This window comes from Dipodomys merriami, unplaced genomic scaffold (genome assembly GCF_024711535.1).
Source record: "Dipodomys merriami isolate MVZ:Mamm:240054 unplaced genomic scaffold, mDipMer1.0.p SCAF_4, whole genome shotgun sequence".
NCBI classification, from domain to species: Eukaryota; Metazoa; Chordata; class Mammalia; order Rodentia; family Heteromyidae; genus Dipodomys; species Dipodomys merriami.
In genome coordinates, this window is record NW_027205603.1 from 49,733,980 (window position 1) to 49,761,444 (window position 27,465).

Genomic DNA, 27,465 nt, shown 5'->3' on the forward strand with positions numbered 1-27,465 from the left:
GTTCCGGGTCCTGGAAGAAGTGACTTTGAGAATCCAGTGTGACGCTGGGTGCCTGGGGGAGAGCAGATGTTGAAAGGACAGGTGGGGTTCAGGAATGGAGGCGCCCAGAGACACGTAGGCTCTTTCACAATCTGGCCTGGGGCTGATCCTGTGATTGGGTGTCTCAGCCAAGAATGTCCCCAGAATTCCAAGTCACTGTTAGACTAAGTTTTCCAAGCCGATGTCTGTAGTCATTCAATAAAGTGGGATTAAGAGCTGCAGGAGAAGGGGTTTATAAAGGTCACTTGCCTGAGGGCTTGGGGGAAAGGGAACTAAGATCAGACCATTCTTGGGTGTTTTTTGCTTGGTGGATTTTTTGTTTTGTTTTGTGTTCAGAGTGTGACTATGATGAAGACTAGCCAGGCCTCAAATTTACAGTCCTCCTGCCTCAGCCTCCCAAGTGCTTGGGATTATAAGCATTCACCCACCACCTTGTCAAGTGGGATATATTTTTGTTTTTGTTTTTGTTTTTTGGTTAATGAAATAATCATAGGATAGGAAAGAATGACTATATCTAATATCACAACAAATGCCTAAGTACCAGTAGCATGAGCCACCAGCACATGGTGCTTTTAACTTTTTTTTTTTTCTTTTTTGGTTGTGGGGCTTGAACTTTGGGCTTGGGCTCTGTTCCTCAGTGCTTCAGCTCAAGGCGAATGCTCTACTGCTGGAGCTACAATACCACTTCCGGTTTTCTAGAGGTTTATTGGAGATAAGAGTCTCACAGACCTTTCCTGCCTGGGCTGGCTTTGAACTGTGATCCTCGGATCTCAGCCTCCTAAGTAGCTAGGATTACACACATAAACCACCGGTGCCTTCTGGTGCTTTTAACTTTTTAAGCACTAAACAACAAATAAGGCCAATTATAAACTTAAAAGATAAACAAAAACTCTAAGGAAATATTTACATGATGATAATTTTTTTAATCTATTATTTGCTGGGCTAATGGTTCATACCTCTAATCCTAGCTACCCAGGAGCCTGAGATCTGAGGATCATGGTTCAAAGCTAACTGGAGTATGAAAGTCTGTGAGACTTGTGTCTCCAATAAACTACTGAGAAAAAGCCAGCAGTGGTGCTGTGGTTCAAGTGGTAGAATGCTATCCTTGAGCAAAAGAGCTCAAGGACAGGGGATAGGCCCAGAGTCCAAGACCCACGACCAGCAAAAAACAAAAACAAAACTATTATCCCTAATATAGAATGAGAAAAACAGCTGTGATTGTTTTGAAACTCCTTTGGAGGACCCTCCCCAAGACATCTCCTCTCTTCTGCCCCATTCCCCTTTCAAAACAGAAGCAAACAAGATAAGGGAAGCTCTTTAGCAGGGAAGGCATGAATGGAAACTCCCCAAGCTCCTACAAGCCCCATTTCTAATCCTAAGGAAGAAGCAGTGAAATCCAGGTGCTGCTGGCTCACATCTGTAATCCTAGCTACTCAGGAAGCTGAGATATGAGTTTTGCAGTTAGAAGCCAGCCTGAGCAGGAAAGCTTGTAAGACTGTTATCTCCAATTAAAAGCTGGAAGTAGAGGTACGGTTCAAGTGGTAGAATAACAGCCTTGAGTGAAAAATAGCTAAGGGACAGGACCCAGGCCCTGAGTTCAATCAAGCCCTAGTACTAGCACATGTAAACCCTTGCACACAAAATCAAAACAAAAGAGCTGTGAAGGTGGTCAGGGTCTTACTTTTCACTTTCCTCCAACTCTTCCTAACACCACAATCTATGTTCTGTTTGTTCTCATGTCTCAGTCTTCATATTTATTGCAAGAATCTTCCTTAAGAACTTCATAAGGGAGGACTAAGCATCTTCCTGTTTTACCAGGATGCAAGTATAGTTGGTCCTCCATGTTCAAAGATTTGACCAATTATAGATGGAAAATATTCACACAAAAATTATGTCTGTACTGCACATGTACTGATTCTTTTTCTTGTTATCATTTCCTAAATAGAACAACATAAAAGTGGATATGGTGGCGGATGCCTATAATCAAAGCTATTCGGGAGGGTGAAGGAGGAAAATCTCAAGTTCCAGGTCTAAGTGACAGAGTGAGATGAGAGCCTTTCTCTGAAAAATAAAACAAAAAGGAGTGAATATGTTAGCTGCATAACATTGCTGAGATGCACAGAAACTGTGACAGGGTCTTGTGCCCCATGGTGGATATATGGACGGGACCCGAGTTCCATGGATACCAGCATCTTCCTGACTACATGATGAACAGCAAGGGAAGGAGAGCTGCTAAATGCAATGGGATTCATTATGGACATGCAGGGGTCAGTGGTTCATAACGAAGTGCAGAGAAACCTGTCATTGTTTCCTGGTGGTGTGCATTAATGGCAGGTGAGATGGCGCTTGAGAACAACTTGGAAAATTGGAGGAATCCAGCTTCAAATCCCCTCTGCTTCTGTGACTTTAAGCAGTGACCTTTTCTATTTACAAAGGCACATGACATGAGTCAAGTGCTTAGACTAGGCCTGGCATGTAGTAAGTCCTCAGTAAAGAGTAGACCTTAAGCCAGGTGTCAGTGACCCACACCTGTAATCCTAGCTACTCTGGAGGCTGAGATTCAGAGGATCATGGTTTGAATGCAGCCTAGGCAGAAAAGTCTGTGAGACTCCATTTCTAAAATAAGCAGTAAAAGGCCAGGCTGGAGACATTGCTCAAGTGATAGAGCAGCAGCTAAGCAAGTAGTAAGCAAGTTGAACACATTTGAGGCCCTAAATTCAAAGGTACAAACTAACAACAACAAGAAAAAAGGAAGAAAGAAAGAAGGAAAGAAGGAAGGAAGGAAGGAAGGAAGGAGGGAAGGAAGGAAGGAAGGAAGGAAGGAAGGAAGGAAAGAAGGAAGGAAAGAAGGAAGGATGTAAGGATGTAAAAAGCCCTTAAACCGGGCGATACACACCTGTAATCCCAGCACTTGGAACTTGGAGGCAATAGGAAGTTTCAGTCTATCTGGGACGTACAGTGAGGATTCTGTCAAAACAAAGGCAAAAAAAAAAAAAAAGAGTTTCATTGTTAGGCTCATAAGTTGGCAGATAGTGTTGCTGAGATACAGAAGTTCATTTATTTATTCAACAACTAGTATTGGATGATACCTTGTCACATGTGCCATTTTAAGATCTTGTATATCAACCATCAATGAGTACAATAGATCAAGAGCTTGCTTTCCTGGAACTGCGTTCTGGGATGTGGAGACAGACCAGATAAGCAAGTAAATTACATGACATCTGAATTGTGATGATGTGTCCTGAAAAAATATCTGAGTTTATTTGACTCCCCAAGCCACATAATTGAATTGTGAACCCTAATATAATTGGAACCAACAGCGGTAAATAAATGGTGACCCTGATTGTAAATTTGGCCAGAAACTCAGGCTGACTTTAGAACCTTTTTCTTTTTCTTATTTATTTATTTACATGGATCTTGCTATGTTGCCCAGGCTGGCCTTGAACATCTGGACTGGTCTTGAACATCTGGACTTAGTTTTTTCCCCTCAGCTCCCCAAATTGCTTTTTTTTCCTTTTCTTTTTCTTATATTGTGCTGTCTCTAATTATCTAAATGTCCCAACACCATTTCTTCACCTGCTGACTCTTAGAACCTATTGATCCTTAAGAAAAATTTCTCTAAGAATTCCAGACACATAGTTTTATTTTATAAGGTTAGGGGTGCAATAAGAGTAACATTCAGCTGGGCGCTGGTGGCTCATGCTTGTAATCCTAGCTACTCTACTCAGGAGGCTGAGATCTGAGGATCACGATTCTAAGCCAGCCCAGTGAGATTCTTATCTCCAATAAACCACTAGAGAACTGGAAGTGGCCTTGTGGCTCAAGGGGTAGAGCACTCACTTTGAACTGAAGCACGCAGGGACAATGCCCAGGCTGAGTTCAAGCCCATGACCAACAGAAAAAAAAAAAAAAGTAACATCCAGTGGCCAAGATGCTAACTACATTATTAACAAACAAGTGGGAAAACAAGCATGATGGCATATGCTTGTAATCTCAGCATTCAGGAGGCTGGGGTAGAAGAGTTCAAAGCCAGTCTTTTAAGTCAGACTTCAGTTCTATAGTGATCTGGTGCAGACCTGACTGGTATGTGACCACAATCTGTACTTAACCACAGCTGTATTTTCTGGAAATTATAACTTGATAGAAGTTAATGTTCAGAAAAGGGAAGGTGTGGTTATCGATAGCATTTCTTGAGAATAGTTGTTAAAAGGAAAGGAGATTTTTTTCCCCTTCTACAAGATGTTGATGAGAAGGGTCTGTTGAAACAGACTTGATTTTTTGTTAAGTATCTTAAGGCAGGCAGAGCTGAGGGACATGTACTAGACCAGTGTCAATCCCCAAGGCTGATGCCAGCCTCCGTCTTCTTGTGCCTGATTGAAAAAGTTTCAAATGCGTAGAGAGGTAAAGAATTCTGCACCAAAATCCCATTCCAACTCAAACTTAATAAATCTCAGCCATTCTCCATATTTGCCTCAGATCTTTATTTAATAGAGTATTTATTGATTTATGTGATTGATATTTCACTGTGATTTTTTTCCAGCTCCATTACTCTCTTCCTAGCAGCAAATAAGCACCTTGAAATTGTATACACACCTTGGCCTATGTGCTTACATTGCTATTCATATACATTATTCTAAAATTGAGATATGTCATTTTATTCATTTTCTTAAAAAAAAAAAAAAAAAAAGCACAGCTGGGCACAGGTGGCTCATGCCTGTAATCCTAGCTATTCAGGACTCTGAGATCTGAGGACCACAATTCAAAGCCAGCCCGGGCAGGAAAGCCTGTGAAACTCTCATCCAATAAACTACTCAGAAAAGGCTGGAAGTAGTGTGGAAGTAGTGCTGTGATTCAAATGGTAGAGCACTAGTCTTGAGCAGAAGAAGCTCAGAGACAGTGCCCAGGCCCTGAGTTCAAGCCCCAGTACTGGCAAATAAATAAATAAATAAACACATGAATGTCATGTCACAGTTGTTTTATCAACTTTGAAGAATTCCTTGAGATCTTTCAACATTAATAGTTATGAATCTGGTTTATTAGGACTCTTTATTAAAATTGACCAGTTGAGGCTGGGAATGTGGCTCAGTGGTAGAGTGCTTGCATAGCATGCATGAAGCCCTGGGTTCAATTCCTCAGTACCACATAAACAGAAAAAGCCAGAAGTGGCACTGTGGCTCAAGTGGTAGAGTGCTAGCCTTCAGCAAAAGAAGCTCAAGGACAAAGCCCAGGCCCTGAGTTCAAGCCCCAGGACTGGCAAAAAACAAAAACAAAAACAAAACTGACCAACTGTATTTTCAGCTCCTGGGACCCATAATGGAAGAAGCAAGGAATGAAGTTCTCAACGTATTCCTTGATGGATTCTTCTCCTTGTTTGTCAAATGGTCAACTCTCTCTGAGCCCAAAATGCCAACACATAAGGTAAATTTGCTGAGACAAAGTACAAGAGCTGCTTGAAGAAACTAGCAGATTAAACTAAATGCAAAGTAAGAAAACAAGGGAGCAGTTAACTTGTTCATAGAAATTAGTTTACCTCAACCTCCTGGAGTTATCTCCTTCCCAACCCTGCAGGGCCAATGAACACTTCCACTCTTTCCACCATGGGATCTCCATATGTGGCCTAGGCTGGTTTCAAGCTTGTGGTTCTCCTATCTCAACCTCCTGAGTAACAGAGATTAAGGGCCACGCTGCCACTACCAGCCATTTTGGTCCTTGTTATAGTGGTACATGCCTGTAATCCCAGCACTCAGAAGGTTGAATAGGAGGATCATGTGTTTGACTACAGCCTGAAATACATAGTGAGACCTTGTCTGAAAAGAATAATAACCAGACAAAACAACCAAAATGTCTCCTGGGGTTTTGTTTTGTTTTGTTTTGTTTTGCCAGTCCTAGGGCTTGAACTCAGGGCCTAGCCACTGTCCCTGAACTTCATTTGCTCAAAGCTAGCACTCTACCACTTGAGTCACAGCACCACTTCCAGCTGTTTCTGTCTATGTGGTACTGAAGAATCAAACCCAGGGCCTCAAGCATGCTAGGTAAGCATTCTACCACTAAGCCACATTCCCAGCCCCTCCCCTGGGTTTTAAATTTGCTTTTATGTGGTTGTTTTTGCCAGTCCTAGGCCCTGAACTCTAGGCCTAAATGCTGTCCCTGAGCTCCTTTTGCTCAAGGCTAGCATTCTACTACTTGGGCTGTAGCACTACTTCTGGATTTTTCTGTGGTTCATTGAAGATAAGAGTTCTCATGGACTTTCCTGCCTGACTGGCTTTGAACTATGATCCTCAGATCTCAGCCTTCTGAATAGCTAGGATTACAGGCATGAGCCACCATTCCCTGACTTCAACTTCATATATATATATACTCAATCTGTGGCTTACTATTTATTTTAAAATATTTCTTTCAAAGGGTAACAATTTTGGGCTGTCAATGACAGGACTTGCTTAACATGTGCAAGGACTCAGATTAGATCCTCAGTACTATAAAATCAATAACAACAACAGCAAAATAAAACAAAACAAAGAAGGATAATTTTTAATATTGATGACATTCCATTCATTTCATGTTTGTTTTTTTTTTTCAGTACTGTGGTTATTGCTGAGGGCCTCCTGTTTAGTAGGCAGGAACTCTACCACTTGAGCCATACCCTTAGCCCAATTTTTTCCTCTAGTTGTTTTTTTGGTGTCCTTCCTAAAATAATACAATGTCTCAATAATTTCCTTCAGTTTTTCTACTAGTTTTATTGGTTTTATTTCTCACAGTCTACAGGCCATGTTGAATTGATATCTCTGTAGCTGTGAAGTTAAAGTCATTGCATATAATTTTTCTTGTGCCTGTTGGTGGATCTGGTATGGACTGATGGCTAGATGTTTTCTCCATTGAGATGTCTACCTTGCACCTTTGTTTAAAACAAATTCATCATAAGAGTGCCTTCCTAGTTGAATTTTGGAAGCTCAAGCCTATAATCCTAGCTACTCAGGAGGCTGAGATCTGAGGATCCTCATTCAAAGCCAGAGGAGCAGGAACCTCTGTGAAATTCTTTTCTCCAATTAACCACTCCAAAACCAGAAGTAGAGCTACGGCTCAAAAGTGGTTGTATACCAACCTTGAGCAAAAGAGCTCAAGGACAGCGCCCAGACCCTGAGTTGAAGCCCCACAAATGACAAAAAGGGTGGGTGGGGGGGAAGTGTGGCCTCTTTTGGAAACTATACAAGTAAAAGTCATTTAAATTTTAGTCTTTCTGCCAGCATTTTTGATATTGTATTATTTTGTTGTAGTGCTAGGTTGTGATCAGATCTCAGGGTCTCACTCATGCCCAGCAAGTGCTCTACTGATTTTCACTCCTCTCCCCTTACATTACCAAAAGGCTATCTGCATGTATATTATAGTTATGATAAAGTTATGATAAATATTTCCTTCTTCTGGTTGGAGTCTGGCTATGAGTCAGGCATTTAGTCTTCTGGTCTTTTCCTACCCTTTGTCTCAGACACCTACTAGCTTAAAGCTTCCTTGGCTTTAAAGTGATTAAAAATGGGCTGATCAAGATAGGCACCAGTGGTTCATACCTTTAATCCTAGCTACTCAGAAGACTGAGATCTGGGGATTGAAGTTCAAAAACAGCCTAGGCAGGAAAGTCAGACTCTTACCTCTAAGCACCAGAAAGCCAGAAGTGGAGCTGTGGCTCAAGTGGTAGAGCACTAACCTTGAACAAAAGAGCTCAAGGGACAACACCCAGGCCCTGAGTCTAAACCCTAATACCAGCACCAAAATTAATAAATAAAAATAGATATTTAAAAATAGACTGATCTATTTTTATATTAATGATGCTAAAAGTTCCACAGATACTGATACTAGTAAGGGTAGCCAACATCTCTATCATACACATAGTCATTGATTGATCTGAGCACCTTAAATATTAGGCTATTTAGTTATCTCACTGATTTTTGTGAAGCAGGAATAACCACCCTCACTTTACAGAAGAGGAACCTGAGGTCCAGAGGGGTGAGGTAGGTTGCTACAGTCCTGCATGTCATCAGTGCTGGGCTGGGATACAAACATCCAGTCTGTCTCCAGAGCCTGGAGTTTTTCCAGAATGCTAATGTGATAACACACACACATGAGAAAATCACTGCCTCTGAAGAGCTTACATACACCATCATTGGTTCTGTGTGTGTGTGTGTGTGTGTGTGCGCGCGCGCGCGTGCGCACGCGCGTGCGCGCGCACACGCACATGCTAGTTGAACTCAACACCAGGGCACTGTCCCTTAGCTTTTTTGATCAAGGCTAGTGCTCTATCACGTAAGCCACAACACCACATCTAGCTTTTTGATGATTAATTGGAGATAAGATTCTCTCAGACTTTCCTGTCGGGCTGAATCTTCACATCTCAGTCTCCAAAGTAGGAGGGATTATAGGTGTGAGCCACCAGTGCCTGGTAGTTAATACTTTTTAAATCTCTATAAAAGTACACAACACATTTTATAAACATAACCTACATCAATACAACTCCCTCCTCACTAGCTTTTTATTTTTCTTCATACATATTTAATAAATATATGTATGTGCAACATTATCATATTGTGGTTAAGAGAATAGTTGAATTCAGAGATCTTGATTTCTAGGGCCCTCTCTGGTCATTTATCATCTGACTGACCTGTAGCAAATTATTTAATCTCTTTTCTAATCTATAAAAAGAGAACAATAATAGTCCTCACATTGTCAGGATTGTCAGGAATCAAATGAGATAACAAAATGCTTTGAGAATTCTAATCTTTTTGAGAGCTACAGAAGAAAGAACTTGGATTTCAGAGTCAGAAGATCTGGATTGCTGGCTTGAGGGAATGTGACTGAGCTGGGGTGATAAGGGAGACTTGTGGATGAGTTGGGGGTGGGGGATTGGGGAGGCTTATGCAGAAGCTCAGACCCAAGCTCTGACCTTGGCTTACCCTGTACCCCATTCACATTTTTCCTCAGTACAAAGTGCAAGTAATTACAAGTCCTGGCACTTCTTGAATAATCAAACCAAAATTTGTCAAAAGATCAGATTTCAGAGATTTCCACAGAAGAATAGAGAGCATTCTCAGAGCCTGATAGGAAAGCTCTTGTCTCATTCATTCAGCTATGAGCCAGCTTTCACTGTCTACACAGTTAGCTGCTAGGCATTATTTGAGATGCTGGAGATACAAGAGAGTTTACCTTGCTTCTAAGAATACTCTCTGGTGGGGAGGGGCTGGAGGGTGGTGATCAGATTGGCATATCCTGAGTGAGAATAGGGGAATCTTGTCTTGGGAGGGGCTGATGGAAATGGGGATCCAGCAAAGGGAGCTGGAGGCGGGGTTCTGCTTCCTGCTAAAGATGACCCAGTTCCCATCATTACAAGTTTTGCTGTCTGAGCAAAGCAACCAAGAATAACCAGACAGTCTAAGAGTTGTGTGAAGGATATGTGCATTGTGGGATAGATATGGGGACACACACACATACACACTTCAAATTGGGAGAGGCCTGGAAATGGTGGCCAGCCTTGAGGCCTACAGGGAAATGTAGAAATTTATGATTTGTTAGACCAGTGTATGCATTTAGTATTTAGTACTCTTCTGGCTTTTGTGTTATTTTACAGTTAAAAAGTGCTTTTACCTTTACCATCTCAGTTTCATCTGATTTAATGAAAATTGAAATATTTAATGAAAATTGAGATGAAAACGGGCTAAATCCCATTTTACAGATGGGTAACAGGAAAGGAAAGGTAAACAAAGTCATGTCTTGTGACCAGCAGAGTGGAGATTACTGTTGTTTACCTGCCTCAGACACAAGCACTTTTCCAGGGTGAATAAATGACTTCAGGACTGAGGACATTCTGTCTTGAACCTGTATGAATCTAATTTCGCCTTTTCTTTCCTTGTGTGCATTTTTCTTTGTTCTGGAACACATTAAGTATTTGCAGCCTGTGCCAATGGGATTTGAACAAGCAAGAACATGAAGTATATTCTGGGACCCCAAGGCCTCATATTTCCAAAGTTACTGTAATTACAGTGCAGCCATCTGCTTGCTACCCTCAGGAAAAGGCCAGTAGCGCCTGCCACTGTCAGAGGAAGGCTTTAGGCTGCACCAGTTCAGCAATAGTCTATGAGTCCTTTTTATAACCATCAGTACAATATAAAAGCTCATTAAAAAGACCCACAATAGGGCATGGTGCTGCACACCTTTAGTCCCAACACTTGTTCAAGGCCACACTAGGCTACATGTAAGACTTTATTTCGAAGCAACAGAACAAAGACAAAAACCACATACACACAACATATGAAAAACATAGGGATAATTATGGTCCAAAATTTAATAATTAATGTATCTGGGAAGTTAATAATAAACCAAAAACCAAATATTTGATTTGTTTTCTTTTTTGCACTTAATTACATATCTTTCTATTGTCTCTTCCCCAACTGGTAAACATGAGTAGCTTCAGTTGAGGTGATACACAATTTCACTAGGTACTACAATTGCTAAAAATGTTATCAGTACTTGGCAAAATCTAGCATACTGACGCTATAATAAAATGTGTGTGTGTGTGTGTTTAAAAACAAGTCTAGTGCCGATTTTAACTGAATTAACATAATTCAGTACATTTTGATATGTGGTCATATATTGCTTAATGATGGGGAAAGGTTTTGGGAAATGAATCCTTCCTTAGGCAGTTCCGCCATTGGGTAAACATGAGAAAGTGCACTTACCCCAACCTGGATGGACTGGGTCAGCCCTTCCTCCGGGCCTCTGGTTGAGGTGAGGGTCCCAAGCACCAGAGCCTAGGGTCCCAGGTCTATAACTCAGCTATTTAGAAAACTGAAGTAGGAGGATCACTTGAGTCTAGAATTTCTAGACTGCCTGGGCAACATGAGGATGGAGGGTAGAAAGGAGAGAGAGAGAGAGAGAGAGGAATTAATTGCTAGCAAATTATTTGTTTTGATGTTGGGGTTTGTTGTTGTTTGTTGTTGTTGCCAGTCTTGGGGCTTAAACTCTGGGCCTAGGAGCTGCCCCTGAGCTCTTTTTGTTCAAGGCTAGCACTCTACCACTTGAGCCACTGCGCCACTTCCAGCTTTTTCTGTGATTAGCTGGAGATAAGGGTGTCACAGACTTTCCTGCTTGGGCTGGCTCTGAACCCAGATCTTCAGATCTCAGCTTCTTGAGTAGCTAGGATTATAGAGCCCACCTTGATGCTAAGGTTTGAACTGAGGGCTTTCTTCATCCTTTGTGAGCCCTATACTACTGATCTAAAACCCCAACCACAATGCATTTTTTCTTGAAGAGAAAGAATAAACTAAAACACTGTTAAAAAGACCCACAGGGCACTGACGACTAACACCTTTAATCCTAGCAACTGAGGAGGCTGAGATCTGAGGACTGCCATTCAAAGCCAGGCTGGGCAGGAAAGTTTGTGAGACTCTTTTTTTTTTGGGGGGGGGGGGTCTGGTCATGGGGCCTGAACTCTGGGCCTGGGCACTGTCTCTCAGCTCTTCAGCTCAAGGCTAGCGCTCTACCACTTGAGCCACAGCACTACTTCTGGCTTTTTCTTTTTGTTATGTGGTGCTGAGGAATTGAACCCAGGGCCTCAGGCATGCAAGGCAAGCGCTCTACCACTGAGCCACCTTCCCAGCCCCCAAGTTTGTGAGACGCTTATTTCCAATAAATTATTTAAAAAGCCAGAAATGGAGCTGTGGCTCCAGTGGTAGAGCCCTAGCCTTGAGCATGAGAGCTCAAGGATAGATAGCACCTGGGGCCCTGAGTTTAAGCCTAAGGACTGGTGTGAGAAAAAAAAAAAAAAAAAAAAAAAGAGCCACACATGGTGATGCAGGGCTCCAATCCTAGTACTTGGGAAGCTGAACCTGGAAGATTATGAGTTTACATAGTAACGATGACCTGCCTCAAAAATAAATACACAAGTAAATAAAGGCAAAATATTGTATAGTAAATACCTAAATACATAATGATATATCATTATTAGCTACTACACCCTGGTAACTGATTATTTGTGCTATCCCTTTGGGATTTTATTTTCCTAGGGATGGGGAGCAAACCTAGGTCCTTATACTTGCCAGGCAATTGCTCCTCAATTGAGCTATGTTTCTAGCTCCCTGAGTCATACTCTGCAACTGGCTGGACAGCAGGTTTGTTTACACTAGAATCAGCACAAACACATGAGTAGTGCATGGTCCTATGACATTTTGATGGCTAAGATGTCTCAGGCAATAGAGATATTTCAGCTCCATTATAATTTTATGAAACTACCCTTGTGTCTCAAGCTGATGTTGACTGGAATATTATGGTATTTGTGATCATATAGCCAAAGAGAATAATTACAAATAGTGTTGGCTGGTTTTTGTTAAAAGACACCTGTAATCCTAGCCACTCAAGATGCTAAGATCTGAGGATTGAAGTTCAAAGCCAGCCTGGACAGAAAAGTCCCCATGAGACTCCTATTTCCCAAACTGGAAGTGGCGCAGAGGCTCAAGTGGTAGAGCATTAGCCTTGAGCCCAAAAAGGCTCAGGAACAGTGCCCTGATTTCAAGCAGAAAAAAAATTCTTTCATTTCTTTTTTCTTTGCTTTCCTCTTCCTAACTTCTTCCTTTCTTCCCTTCCTCCCTTCCTTTTTTCCATCCTTTCCATCCTTCCTTCCCTCTCATCTTTTCTCCCTCCCTTCCTCCCCACTTCTTTGCTTTAAAAAAAATTTTTTTTTATTTTGGTCAGTCTTGGGGCCTGAACTCTGGGCCTGGGCGCTGTCCCTCAGCTCTTCAGCTCAAGGCTAGCGCTCTACCACTTGAGCCACAGCGCCACTTCCAGCTTTTTCTGCTTATGTGGTGCTGAGGAATCGAGCCCAGGGCCTCATGCATGCAAGGCAAGCATTCTACCACTGAGCCACCTTTCCAGCACATCCATGATATTCTTATCTCCAATTAACCAGCAAAAAGCCAGAATAGAGGTGTGAGTCAAGTGGCAGAGCCCCGGCCTTGAGTGAAAAAGCTAAGGGATAGTGGCAAGGTGTTAAGTTCAAGCCCCACACCACCACCACCCCCCTCCAAAAAAAAGTCAAGAAGTACAGTCACTTAGGAAGCAAGCCCACCAATGTGGATCAGAGGTGACAGATACTGTGCATACCTGCCCATCATGGGAGGGGAACAAAAAGAGCCTTTGGGACCTAGTGAACACCCAACTTGACATGGAATGAAGGGAAGGCACAACAACCAGTATTTTGTAAATTCCTAGTGTTCAGAATGGCTTAACAAAGCAACCTAACTCTGAGACTCGGTTTATGCTACAGATCCTGTACCTTAGGCAATCAAAATGCTCTATTATTCTCATCAAACATAGATGAATGCCAGCCTAGATGAGTCAAAGGGAGGTACAACCTGTGGTAGCACTTAGTTGATCCAAATCATGATTTAAGCAGAATCAATTCCTCTGTGTTCTAAATGATGGACTCCATTACTCCATGTGTAGCTTAGGGACAGTTCACCTGGAGAGGCCCTAAACTCTGGCTTGCCCACAGCAGCTGCAGGAACTGATCTAGAGAGATAATGGATGGACTTCCCAAAGCAGCTGCTACTCCTGAGCTAGGCCTCAGGTGATTGGAGGTTGGGGGGTGCTGCTAAGGGACAACTTTGGGAATGAGCTAAGACTGACGTCCATTCCTCTCCAGTTCTTGGGTCCTCATACCTGTTCTAGGTGGGGAGGAGAAGCAGCATTTCTCCCATGACAGGGCTCCTAAGAATGTGTGTAGACCCCCTATTGTACTCCAGAACCCGGAATGTAAGACTCATGCCCCCTAACCTAAGGGCTTCTGACATGTTCTCCAAGCACGTGTGACCTAGCTCTGTGTCAGGACCTCCAGGAGCAGTGATCTTATCTGCGTGAGTTTATGGCTGAAATTAATGAATGTTTGGTCCTGCTGCAAAACAGAAATGAGGCTGGGTCAACTTTTGAATGTACCAAATTTGGATTCTTTGAGCCAGCTGGAACCAGTAACCAGGCAGGGGAAAAGGTTCTGATTAGCACCATATTCCAAGCCTGGACCACCAGCACCACAACCTGTATTACCTAAAACCAGAATCTGGCCCCATGCCATATGTTCTGGGTCAGAATCTATACTTTAAACTAGACGCCCAGGAGGTTTGCTCAGCATCCTGAGGATTGGAGGATTGAGCTAAGTTCCCTTTTCCCCCCAGAGAGTCCAAATTCTGTGGAGAATCATGAATACTGATTATTTGTTATGAGTTCATTAGAATTTGAAAGGAGGGAGGAACTTGTCTCCAAATTACTTCTGTAAAGGCTAAAAGAAGGACAAAGGAGTTTATGGTCTTTCTTACTAACACTTAGTTATGGATACTTAAAACAAACACCGCTCCCAGAGCGTTTGCTCAAGTGCTGGGCAGTAGGGCCTCAAACATCTTTGCTTCTGGGAGAATTATACTCAGAGAACGTGAGAATAATATTAAGGGTTTCTTTGACTTTTGAATAGAAACACATTTTGAGAAGCTGAAAAAACGTTTGTTTTTTTTTTTCAAAGAAAAATGGTGGTGAAGGATTTGGATGTTAGGAGTTTTGTTTTTGTTTATTTTCATATGTAAATACAATGTTTATTATTCTGTTATTGAACTGGTCAGAGGCCTCTTGTATTCCCGCCACAGCAAACTTCTTTTCGTGAGTAGGGGCCAAGGGGTTTGAGACAGGGTCTCAGTAGGTGCTCAGGCTGTTTTGTTTTGTTTTAAATTTTGTGTCAGTAGTGGGCTTAAACTCTGGGCTTGAGTGCTATCCTTTGGCATTTTGTTTTTTTCTAAAGGTGGGTGCTCTACCACTTGAGTCACAATTCCACTTCTAGCTTTTTTTTCTCTTTCTTTCTTTCTTTCTTTTTTTTTTTTTTTGGTCAGTTGTGGGTCTTGAATTCTGGGCCTGGGCACTGTCCCTGAGCTCTTCAGCTCAAGGCAAGTACTCTACCACTTGAGCCACTGCACCACTTCTGGTTTTCTGGTGGTTAATTGGAGATAAGAGTCTCAGGGACTTTCCTGCCCAGGCTGGTTTGAACCACGATCCTCAGATCTTAGCCTCCTGAGTAGCTAGGATGACAGGCGTGAGCTACCAGCACCAGGCTGCTGTTGTCCTTAGGTCTCTCAAGCACAACTGTTCAAGCTCTCCTTCAGGTGTAGGCCCAACCTGTGTCTTCAACCCATGGTCTCCTTTAATAAAGCTCTGTAAAGGAGCCATTTATGTTACTCATTGCCACATCTCTACCTTAGAGAGAGCTTCTTTCTGAGGAAATGGCCTGTCATGACCTCTAGGCAGCCTCCAGCTACTGCCCTTTACCTCCTCTTCCAAGCAATTATGGTTACCTGAAATTATTTCACATTTGTTTGATTACAAGTACTTGTAACTCTCCCACCATGAGACCAGTGAGCTTGGGAGAGCAGGACTGATTGTGTAAACCATTCCGGCAGCTTAGGCCAGGGATGGCTCAAAGAGCATATGTAACTGGGTTTCTGGCTCTTGCCTGTAATCCTACTTAGTCATGAGGATGAGGTCTGAGCTCAAGATTTGAACCTGGCCTAGGCAAGATCATTAATGAGATTCATCTTTATTGTGATGACTGGTTATGGGGCTTGAACTCAGGGCCTGGCACTGTCTCTGAGCTTTTGTGTTCAAGCTAGCACTCTGTCACTTTAAGCCATAGTGCTACTTCCAGTTTTCTGGTGGTTAATTGGAGATGTCTCATGGTCTTTCCTGCCCCAGCTGATTTTGAACTGCAATCCTCAGTCTCAGCCTCCTGAGTAGCTAGGATGACATGCTTAAGCTAGCCTCCATGAGACTCATCTCCAAGAAATACCAAAAAAAAAAAAAAAAAAGCAGTAGTGGAGCTGTGGTACAGTGCTAGCCTTGAGCAAAAAAATCTAAGGAGCAGTACCCAGGCCCACAGTTCAAGCTCCAGTACTGGCACCAAAAAAAGAAAAAGGAAGGAAGGGAGGAAGGAAGGAAGGAAGGAAGGAAGGAAGGAAGGAAGGAAGGAAGGAAGGAAGGAAGGAAGGAAGCAAGCAAGCAAGCAAGCAACATGTATTGAATGAATGAGTGAGGGCATGAATGAATGTTTGTCCCTGGGGAAACACAGGGTTTGAATCAGAGTAGAGTAACTAAGAGAGAAGTAGACCTGCTTAGTTAACAGTACCATGGAAGTCCCTGCAGAGACCCTGAGTAGTGGCCTTCATCATAGGAGTCATCAGCCCTGGCACCTCTAACTTTGCCATGAAGATATTGATGTTTGCATCATCTGTCTTCCTGACAAGACTTCTTGCTCCTTGAAAAGGAAGTTTTTATCTTTTATGATATGTGTGTACAGGCATGTATACAAGCACACCCATGTGTGCACATAGGTACTGGGGGTTGAACTCAGGCCCCATACTGTTTCTTAGCTTTTTAGCTCAAGGCTGGTGTTCTACCACTTGAACTATACTGGCACTTCAAGCTTTTTGGTGATTAATGGGATATAACAGTCTCACAGACTTTCCTACCCAGGCTGGCTTTGAACCAAAATCGTCAGATCTCAGCCTCCTGAGAAGCTAGGATTATAGGTATGAGCCAACTGGGTGCCTTGCTTGTTTGACTTTAATTAGTACCTGACACTACACCAGACAGGCACATCCCAGACCATATGTGCGCCATAGAAATTCTCACTACAGGAACAAATATAAACAAGCGTATATAATAGATTCTATATTGTACATACAGTATGACATTTCAAGTTAATACTACAAGTTAATGACCTCCTATGCTTGTCTTTGGAGAAGACTGGATTTTTAATCCTGAAGGCCTTCTTAAACCTTATTCTGGTTGTCTTCTTTTTTTTTTTTTTTTGGGTCCGGTCGTGGGGCCTGAACTCTGGGCCTGGGCGCTGTCCCTCAGCTCTTCAGCTCAAGGATAATGCTCTACCACTTGAGCCACAGTGCTACTTCCGGCTTTTTTTTTCTGCTTATGTGGTGCTGAGGAATCAAACCCAGGGCCTCATGCATGCAAGGCAAGCGCTCTACCACTGAGCCACCTTCCTAGCCCCTCTGGTTGTCTTTAAAGTCAGGCATAGAAATGTCCTGTGGCGTGTATTTGGTGGCATAGAGTGGAACTGGAGGGCAGGATGCCAGACAGCAGAGTCAGAGCTTACACTTCCTCATTGTAAGAGGACAGGATCCAGCAGGGCAGGTGCAGGACAACTGGAATTTCCTGAGGGGAGATAGCAGTCACCCCACCCGCCCCAGCCTCCGAGCTGGGGGAAAAGGCCCAGCGGGGACTCTCCAGGGTACGGAGGGAGGGGGTGTGGGGACTCTGAGAGGGCTGGGGAGTCCACAAACTCTCTCTGAAGTACGTTTCCAGAGATAAATAGGGGTGGGGAGAGAGGAGGGAAACCCCCCCAGGGAGAACAGAGGGAGGCTCCTTTTGACCCAAACTCAGGTGACCCCAAAGAATTTAAATCTTTCATCAAGCCCCACCTGAAGGCCAATTGTTCCGCAATCTACAGGACAGTTTTGTCTCAGGGCTTATCTAAATCCAGTCTTGGGGGAACTAGTGGGGACAAGACAGAGTTTATTCCTTTGAAGGGGAGAGTACAAAACAGCTCACATGACAAAAGCTTGCTTTATGGCTGAAATTTACATTCTTTAGACAACAAACCTCTTAGGAAAGGAAAAAAGTCTGTCTTTGCTTTTTAAAAGTCTTTGCTTGGCCTGGACCTCTGAATCTGTCCTCTACAGCCCTGGTTTGGGGGTGGGGGGAGCCGGGGTGGGGGATCCCTCAGTAGTGGAGCACTTGCCTAGCATAAAAGAGCATCGTACATGAAATAAAAATAAACATAAAGTCCCAGTACTGGTTACCCCTGCCTAGGATTACTAGCTATTCAGGAGGTAAAATCTGAAGGTCACAGTTCAGAGCCAGTCAGGGCAGACAGATATGAAACTCTCACTTCCAATTTTCCAGCAAAAACAGACAGAAGTTAAATTATGGTTCAAGTAATAGAATGCTAACCATGAGAGAAAACATAGAGCAAGAATTCAAGGCCCTGAGTTCAAGCCCCAGTACTGTTGCAAAAATAAGTAAGTAAACTTAAACTAAAAAAAAAGGAAACCTGGAATCATGTTCTCCTAAGCTGACTTCTGTTAGGAACAGCCATTCTGAAGACTATGACCTGCTTTCTAAAGATGATCAGCGAGATTTGGGTTATGCAAAAAGTCAAGACTAAAAATAGGCTCAATAGTTGAACCTAAGGCATACATGGTGTCCCATGTTAGTCCTTAGGACAAATCATAAACTTCCTAAGCCTCAGTTAGCTTGTATGAAAAATAGAATAAAGAAACTACTTCCTTTACTTGCAAGGCCTACATTAGATAATGTGTGTAAAGGAGAATACTTGGCTCATGGTTGGCACACATTAGACTTGGGTGTCATAAATGCAATATTACTTTTTTTTTTTTTTTTTTTTAGTGTTGGTTTTGGGGCTTGAACTCTGGGCCTGGGCACTCTGCCTGAGCTTTTTTGCTCAAGGCTAGCACTCTGCTACTTGAGCTACAGCTCGACTTGTTGTTGTTGTTGTTGTTTTTTAATTTAATTTTATTTTATTTGTGAACATACTGTACAGAGGGGTTACAATTACATGGGCAGGATAATGCATACATTTCTTACCAAGCATTGCAGCCTCCTCCTTTGTTTACCCTTCACATCCCTTTGTTTTTTGTTTTTTTAAGAGTCTCAAGGTCGGGGCTGGTTTCTTGAACCCATGATCTTTAGATATCAGCCTCCTGAGTAGCTTTTTGAGTGGAACTGGGGTTGAAATCTAGGGTCTTGCCTGTGCAAGACCCTAGCTACCTCCCAGCCCTGCAGTATTGAATTCATTTCTTTTTCTTTTATTATAATTAAAAAATTATTCTTAAGTAGTTGTACAAAGGGGTTTCAATTCAACACGTCAGCTTATGACATCATTCTCTCTCATCTTTTCCAGCTGTACCCAGTCTCCTCAAGTTATCTGGTTTCATTTTCTCATATGTACATTACATATAATGACTATATTCACCAACCCCTCCTTCCCTGGACTTCTCCCCCACTGGAAAGAACATGTTTCAGCTTTTTTTTTTTTTTTGTCGGTGGTGGGGTTTGAACTCTGGGTCTGGGCATTGTCCCTGAGCTCTTCAGCTCAAGGCAAGCATTCTACCACTTGAGCCACAGTACCACTTCCGGTTTTCTGGTGGTTAACTGGAGATAAGAGACTCAGAGACTTTCCTGCCCAGCCTGGCTTTGAACCGCGATCCTCAAATCTCAGCCTCCTGAGCAGCTAGGATTATAGGCATGAGCCACAAGCGCCTGGCCAAGGAATTATACCATTGGGATCCCTGTGTATACACTTCTTTAGTTTATTTGTGTATATATATCCATATGACTTTGTATAGGTTTTCATATATGTTTATAATTTAAATCTAACTTCTACATATGAGAGAAAACTCAGATTCATTTCTTTTCTCCCTTCCTTCCTTTCTTCCTTCCCTCCTTCCTTCCTTCCTTCCTTCCTTCCTTCCTTCCTTCCTTCCTTCCTCTTTCTCTCTTTCTTTCTTTCTTGCTTGCTTTCTTCCTTTCTTGCTTGCTTGCTTGCTTGCTTGCTTTCTCTTTTCTTTTTGCTGATCCTAGGGCTTGAGTTCAGGGTCTAGGCGCTGTCCTGAGCTTCTCAGGCTCAACACTAGCACTCTAATACTTAAGCCATAGCTCTACTTCCAGCTTTTTGGTAATTAATTGGAGTTGAGTTTCCAGAACTTTCCTGCCCAGGCTGGCTTTGAAGGTGATCCTCAGATCTCTGCCTTCTGAGTAATTAGGATTACAGTCATGAGCCATTAGCACCTGTCACTCAGATTCATTTCTGTTCCATGGATACTTCATTAGACTTTGGAATAGCAGGGAGAAGAAAATGTCCCTGCCTTCAGGAGGTTTGGTGTAGACGTGAGGACAGATAGGAGCACCGTGCAACAAACCCAATGTACCCCAGTGTGTCCCCCATGTGCTGTGGAAAGTGTTTGCCTGTTTCATTGTGGCCTAATCTCAGCATAGCAAATGAAAGTCACCCTCTTTTCAGAGAGTCTGTGCTACACCCTTGGTCTAGCACTTAGCAGAGGCCTGCCGCACACTGAAGGAGTTGTATGCTTATATGCAGACTTGCAGAAAGAGTGAATGGAGCTAAAGTAAACCTATTCTATACTAGTCACTGTCGAGAGAGAGAAAAAAAGTCCCTAGAGTAATAAAGAAAATAAAAAGATCCCTGGATGAATAATTTTGATATACCATTACAAAACAGAATGGTGGGATTAGAACGAGTAAGTCCAAGCCAATGGCCCCAGTCAACATTGTTTTAGTAATGCATGTCACCTGGTTCTGAATGTGGAGGGGCCATGGCTCAGAACCTAGAAAGAATGTGAAGGAGGGATGGCCACATCTCATCCCTAAGAAAGGTAGGCAGAGGGTGGGGAGCTGGGACAGGGACCTTAACCTGAAGACCTCCATGTGTCAGGCAGCCCGTATAGAGAGGGAGAGAGCATAGGGGAGTAAGGCGCAGATCTGTATAGTTAAGTTTCCCAGTAACTAAGGGTGGTGTGGTGTGATGGTAGCTCTCAGAACAGAGTGGACGCCAGATTGAGTTCCATTTTATTTCCCTTCATTTCTGCCCAATCGTCCTGGGACCCGCTTGTTTTGCCTCACCTCAGCTTAGAGTGAAGGTCAGGGGCAGGTCAGGGGCACATACTTCAGAAGGTCATCCCAGTCCCATTAACCCTGCTCCTCTAGCAAGTGAGCCGAAATTCCTGTTCTTCAGGTTCCCAATGGTAGAATGTATGATGCCTAAGTTTGTGAGAGAGACCAAAGCTGGCATGTGGGAAGTGCTGCTCACACACATCATGGTCACTGGTGAAAATGACAGTGCCTCCACTGTGATCACACCCACAGGCTACAGGAGGCCTTTATGTGCTGAGGCCTGTGACTGGAGGTGGAGCCGGTGGTGAGTGCCTCCTACCCATGCTCAAGTGCCCTGTGTGACCTCCAGCCCTGCAGGAGAGCAAAAGAATCATAAAGTTGGAGTTTCCAGTCATGTTTGTATTTCACTTTTTTTTTCTTTTGAGAGAGAATGTCTCTATGTTGTCCAGGTTGGTCTTTTTTTTTTTTTTTTTTGTAGGTCTAGGACTTGAACTCTGGACTTGGGCACTATCCCTCAGCTCTTCAGCTCAAGGCGAGCACTCTACCACTTGAGCCACAGTGTCACTTCCAGTTTTCTAGCGGTTTATTGGAGATAAGAGTCTCATGGACTTTCCTTCCCCGGGCTGGCTTTGAACCGTGATCCTCAGATCTCAGCCTCCTGAATAGCTAAAATTACAGGCATGAGCCACTGGGGCCCGGCTCCAGCTATAGTGAGTCTCTTGGCTCAGCCTCCCCAGTTCTGGTACCACAGGTATGGCGCCTTGAAGTCTGTGTTTAGAGCTATATAGGCAAGAGACATCCATGACCAGTTCTACATTCTGTATCTCAGCTTTGATGTTGATTTTTTTGTCTTTTCTTTTTTTTTTTTTTTTGGTTGGTTGCAGCTCTTCAACTCAAGACTAGCACGCTACCACTCGAGCCACAGAGCCACTTCTGACTTTTTCTGCTTATGTAGTACTGAGGAATCGAACTCAGGGCCTCATGCATGCAAGACAAGCACTCTACCACTGAGCCACCTTCCCAGCCCCTTTTTGTCTATGTTTTAAATGTTTTTTAAAATTGATTGTTACAGAGTACTGACCTTTCTTTCTTTCTTTCTTTCATCATGGTGCTTGAACTGGGGGTGGGGGGTGCTGTCCCTCAGCTCTTCAGCTCAAAGCAAGCACTCTATCACTTGAGCCACAGTGCCACTTCTGGTTTTCTGGAGGTTAATTGGAGATAAGAGTCTCACAGATTTTCCTGACTGGACTGGCTCTGAACCACAATCCTCAGATCTCAGCCTCTTGAGTAGCTAGGATTGTAGGCATGACCTACCAGCACCCAGTCAGAGTATTGACTTTTAAAGAATATTTTTGTTAAGCAATTACAGCTCTAAATTGTTTGAATCTTTCCTTTGGCTAACTATCCAATTTTATCTTTCACATTTTCTGCTTTTCATATCGACCTTGTTTAGTGAGTGGCTAGACGTGAGCAGAATTAATGGATTCCCCAGTTTTGAGCTCAGTGACTATAAATCCTGGCTACTCAAGAGGCTGAGATCTGAGGATCATAGTTCCACACCAGCCCAGGCAGACAAATTCAAGAGACTCATCTCTAGCAAAAAACCAGAAGTGGAAGTGTCGTTCAAGTAGGAGAGTGCCAACCTTCAGTAAAAAAACACACAAGAGCACAACACCCTAAGTTCAAATCTCATTACTGGCACTTGTGTGCATATATGCACACACAAAAGAATATCATGATAATTTCCATTTTTCTTTGCTGGCCACAATATCTCTTGCTTATACCAATTCCCTGCTCCAAACTTGTTAGTAAAGCATTCTAGCCACTAAATAAATAAACATTCTAGTAGTCATTATCTCATAGGATTGCAAGGATCATTGGTTAATGCAGATGAAGTACTTAGGTATACCAAATGCACAGTCAGTACCATGTGTTTGATGTTAGTATTTAGGTGGTATTGAGGGTTAAATTCAAGGCCTCACACTTACTAGTCAAAGAGCCATGTCTGTGGGGCATTAGTGGCTCACATCTGTAATCCTAGCTACTCAGAAGGCTGAGATCTGAGGATTGCCTTCAAAGCCAGCCCAGGCAGGTAAATACGTAAGACACTTTATCTCTAACTACCAAAAAGCTGGAAATGCTGCTTTGGCTCAAAGTAGTAGAGCACTAGCCTTGAGCACAAAAGCTCAGAGACAATGCCCACACCCTAAATTCAAGCCCTAGCAAAAATAAATAAAATAAAATAAAAATAAAAAGGCAAGTCTGCAGTCCTTTTGCTCTAGTTGTTTCTCAGATAAGATTTGCTTCTTGCTTGGTGGTCTTTGACCCCTCCTTTAATTCCTTTATTACAGGAATAAAACCACCACACTCAGTTTCTTGATAAGGTCTCGCTAGCTATTTTGCCTAGGTGACTTCAGTCTATGATCCTCCAACCTCTGCCTCCAGTATGTAGCTGAGATCACAGCTATAAGCACTCCTATGATTCTATACAATTTGTATAACATTCAAAGCCCTCAAGCATTTTGTCTTCTGTCCTTGTCCTAGCTTCACATGTCCTTATTCCTCTTAGTGGTGAAGACATTGGCCTTCCCTCTCCTTCATGCTTAAGAACCTCCACTCCAGTTCCCCCTTTCCCTTCTGTAACCCTGTTCCCCCTCCTCAGGCAGGAGCTGAGATATCAGTCAGCCTCTGTGGGAAGTCTTCCTGAGCTCCTCAATCCTGGGGCTGGAAGGGGTGGGTGGTGGTCCCTCCAATGTATCCAAGGGCCTACCATGGAACACTGACTGCTTAGCACAGTGCTTAGCACAGGAAAAGGTAGTCTGTATGTTTCGTTCAGAGAAATGAAGGAAAGAGCTGAATGTGGAGCTGAGATTTGGATGAGCAAATTAGGTAAGGGAGTCGTGGCATAGAGAGGCAGTCAATTAGCTGTCAATCAGGAGAGATGAGACCATCCAGACCATCCAAGATGGAGCTGGGTTTTAACTCTGCTTCTTTCCTAAGCCTACTTATCTCCCCCTCCCCACCAAACTATGTTCCAGGCATGTTTCAAGGGCATCTGCCCTATTCTACTTTTAGCTAGTTTACCCTGGTCCCCAGGATTCCTTCTTTCATTGATTTCTTTTGACCTAGTCATATTCTCTTGAACATTGATTCTCTCACCTCATAATTTTAACTGTCCTTTATGTTGTTGTCTTTATAGCCATTTTTTTAAACTCAGGGCCTTGTACGTGTTAGGTAAGTACCCAACAACTTAACTACACTACCTGCCCTTCCACATCCAACATGAGCAAAGCTTTTCAACACCTGACCTATATACATACATATATATGTGTGTGTGTGTGTGTGTGTGTGTGTGTGTGTGTGTGTGTGTGTGTGTGTGTGTGTGTGTGTGTGTGTGTGTGTGTGTGTGTGTGCATCCAGTGCTTCCCACTCATGCCGGCTGGATAGTTCCCAGCTAGCCAAGCAGAACAGATCATTATTTCTGTGCTCCTTCCTACACCTCACCTCCCTCTCCCATCTCCAGCTTGGTAAATAGGAGTTCCTGCATAGTCACCTAATGTCTAAACTCTTAGGAATTTCCATTCCTTTACTTCTCTCCCTACATTTGGCATTTGGTCATTTATATATCTTATCATTTTTGCCTCTTTGGGGTTTGTTGTTGTTGTTGTTTATTTTTATATTGTGAAAATACTATACAGAGGGGTTACAATTACATGGGCAAGCGTTGTAGCCTCCTCCTTTGTTTCCCCTTCCCATCTGTTGTTGTTTATTTTTGAGAGGGAGGGAATCTAACCCAGGGCCTCCTGCATGTTAGGCAAGTGCTCCACCACTGAGCTGCAACTCTAACCTTTGAAGATTTTGAATTTTACTCTTCATTTCATTTTGACTGTCACACTTTCAGATCTGACTTTCACTATGTGTTGTCTGGACTGTTGTTTGTTTGTTTTTTGTCAGTTGTGGTCCTTGAATTCTAGGCCTGGGTGCTGTCTCTGAGCTCTTTTGCTCAAGACTAGAGCTCAAGACTTTTAGCCACAGCTCTACTTCCAGTTTTCTGGTAGTTAATTGGAGATAAGAGTCTGGTTTGATGTGATTCTCAGATCTCTGCCTTCTGAGATTATATAATAGATTCTTAATGGGCTAGTTTGACTCCAGGCAGTTTTCTACTATACAAATCTGTTTGCTACTCTTTTAATCAAAGGGTAGTCTTTTAATCAAAGACCTTCCAGGACCTTTCAGTTCACAGAATGAAGTTTAGCTCTGACCATGGCTCTTAGTGCCTTCACTATCCCTAACCTGTTTTTCCAAGCTCATCTCCCATCAGACCAAGCTGCAAAAGCACTCCACATGTAACCTCTGCATTGTCTTTGTATTCATTGTTTATCTCTTGCCACACTCCCAAGAAGGTAACTCCTCGCATCAAGTTCAATCTTAAGTTTTAGCAGGATTGGGATCAAAATCAGAGTTTTGCTCATGCTAGGCAAGTACTCTACTACCAAGCTACTTCCCCAGCTACTTCCCACTCCCTATTAATCTCTATATCTGAACAACCTAGCAAATAAGCCCGCAAGTATTTTTTGAGTAATGGCTTTTAGCACTCTCAGAGGAAGTGAGTCCTCTAACCCAATTACCCAAGATGCCTAGCTCAGTGAGCACACAGAATGGGGCGATTGTTAACTTACAGTGGAATGGAAACTCCACAAGGGCAGAAACTTTAATTCACTCAACCTCTTGCCGCCCCTACCCCCAACAGTGCTTAATACTAATAGGTGTTAAAATTATTGACTGAGACTATGAAAAAAAATAACTGAGTGGTCATCTCTTGGCTGTTACCATTCAGGGTCAGCTGGGGATCCCATGTGCCTTCCCCTCTTTGCCTCCTCTCCTGGACTTTATCATTTAGGTTCTATTGGAGGTACTGTGGCTAGTTGGCACTGCCACAGGATAGATACTCCTGTTTCTAAGCTTCTGAATGTTGCAGAGTCAGTAACTCTCCTCCCCTGATCACATGCAAATCATCAGGTCCCAATGGAGTAGTGTTGTGAACTATGTAAGGTGTGACGGGGAAAAAGTAAGATTAAATGATCTTGCTGTTAAGTTGAATTTCATTTAATTAATATGGTATGTCTAGTGTGAGCTAAGACGTTAAGAAAATAGGCAATAGAAAAGAATTTCTTACCTCTTGTGAGATTTGGTCTATTAGAAATATAAACAATGCATTGAATGTCAAGGATCAGAAGCCTAATTTGTAATAGAAGATGTACAAATGAATCCACATCAAATTCAGGCATACTGTTAAGAGTATGGATTTCTGGGTTCCACCTCAAATTAATAGTTTATGAATACAACACATCTGATCAGTGTCATAATTCTGCCCCATTTATCCCAACTCCACTCACTCCCCTTAAGGAAATGTGGTTCCATGTTCACCTATGTACATTGAATATCATCACTGTATTCACCAGCCTTCCTCGCTCCATTTGTTTTCCTTTCTCTCCTTGACCCCCCACCCAAAAAAAACACATTTCAGCTTCTTCAGAGCTATCCTTTATGTTTCATAGGCTTCTTTTTTTATCTATCATCACTCTGGAAATTTGCCCTCCTTTTCACCATAATTTCAACTATCACTTAGAGTTTGCTTCCTGAACTCACAGTGTCCCAGTGTCCCCACAGCAGCCTCTGCCTGACCACAAAGGTTCCAGGGGAGTCTTCTGTACCATCTAAAGTCAATTTGATACTGTTTTGTCCCTTCAGTTTCTCTTTCCATCCCTAGCCTGGATGATTGAAGAGGAAGATGTATATAGTGACTACTGTAGTCACTATAGCAACAAGGGAGAATTTCACCGCTGTCAATCAATAGACAAGATTTTAAAAAATGAAATGCATGGTCCTGAGTTTCAGTATCAGTTTCATATGTACTATCTGACTCTCAGAGCCCAGACTCCAGCCTGATATCAGAGACCTGAGGGTTGAACATCTCTAAGGTGGGCTGCAGTGGACTCACAGAGACCCCAGGTGCAGCCACCTTTATGGTGAGCAGCCTCAGGTGAGCAGGAAACAGGGTTGGCACACTGACACCAATCATAGCCATATATAAACAGATCTTCCTTATTATGTTAAAGGCATAGTACAGACACAATTGTACAAAAACCACTTCTGGGTATGTGCAGTGCTAGGGACTGAACCAGGGCCTGGGGCAGGCTTTATGTGCATCAAACAATAACTTTGGGAAAAACTGATCTTGAGGGTGTATTCAAGCAGCAATTCTCATTAAAGGCAAGTGCTCAAGTAACTTTTAAGATCTCCACTTTACAGATACATGAAACAGGCTTAGAGGTGAGAGAATTTCCTTAAGGTAATTCGGCAAGTAAACAGTAGAGTCAGGATTCAGACTTGCTGGCACTGAAACTCTAGTTCCTTTTCTTTTTTTTTTGGGTCCGGTCATGGGGCCTGAACTCTGGGCCTGGGTGCTGTCCCTCAGCTCTTCAGCTCACGGCTAACGCTCTACCACTTGAGCCACAGCACCACTTCCGGCTTTTTTCTTTTTGCTAATGTCATGCTGAGGAATCGAACCCAGGGCCTCAGGCATGCAAGGCAAGCACTATACCACTGAGCCACTTTTCCAGCCCTCTAGTTCCTTTTCTGAGATTGTATTGCCCTTCATGGCACAAGAGAAAGAAATCATGTGTTCTG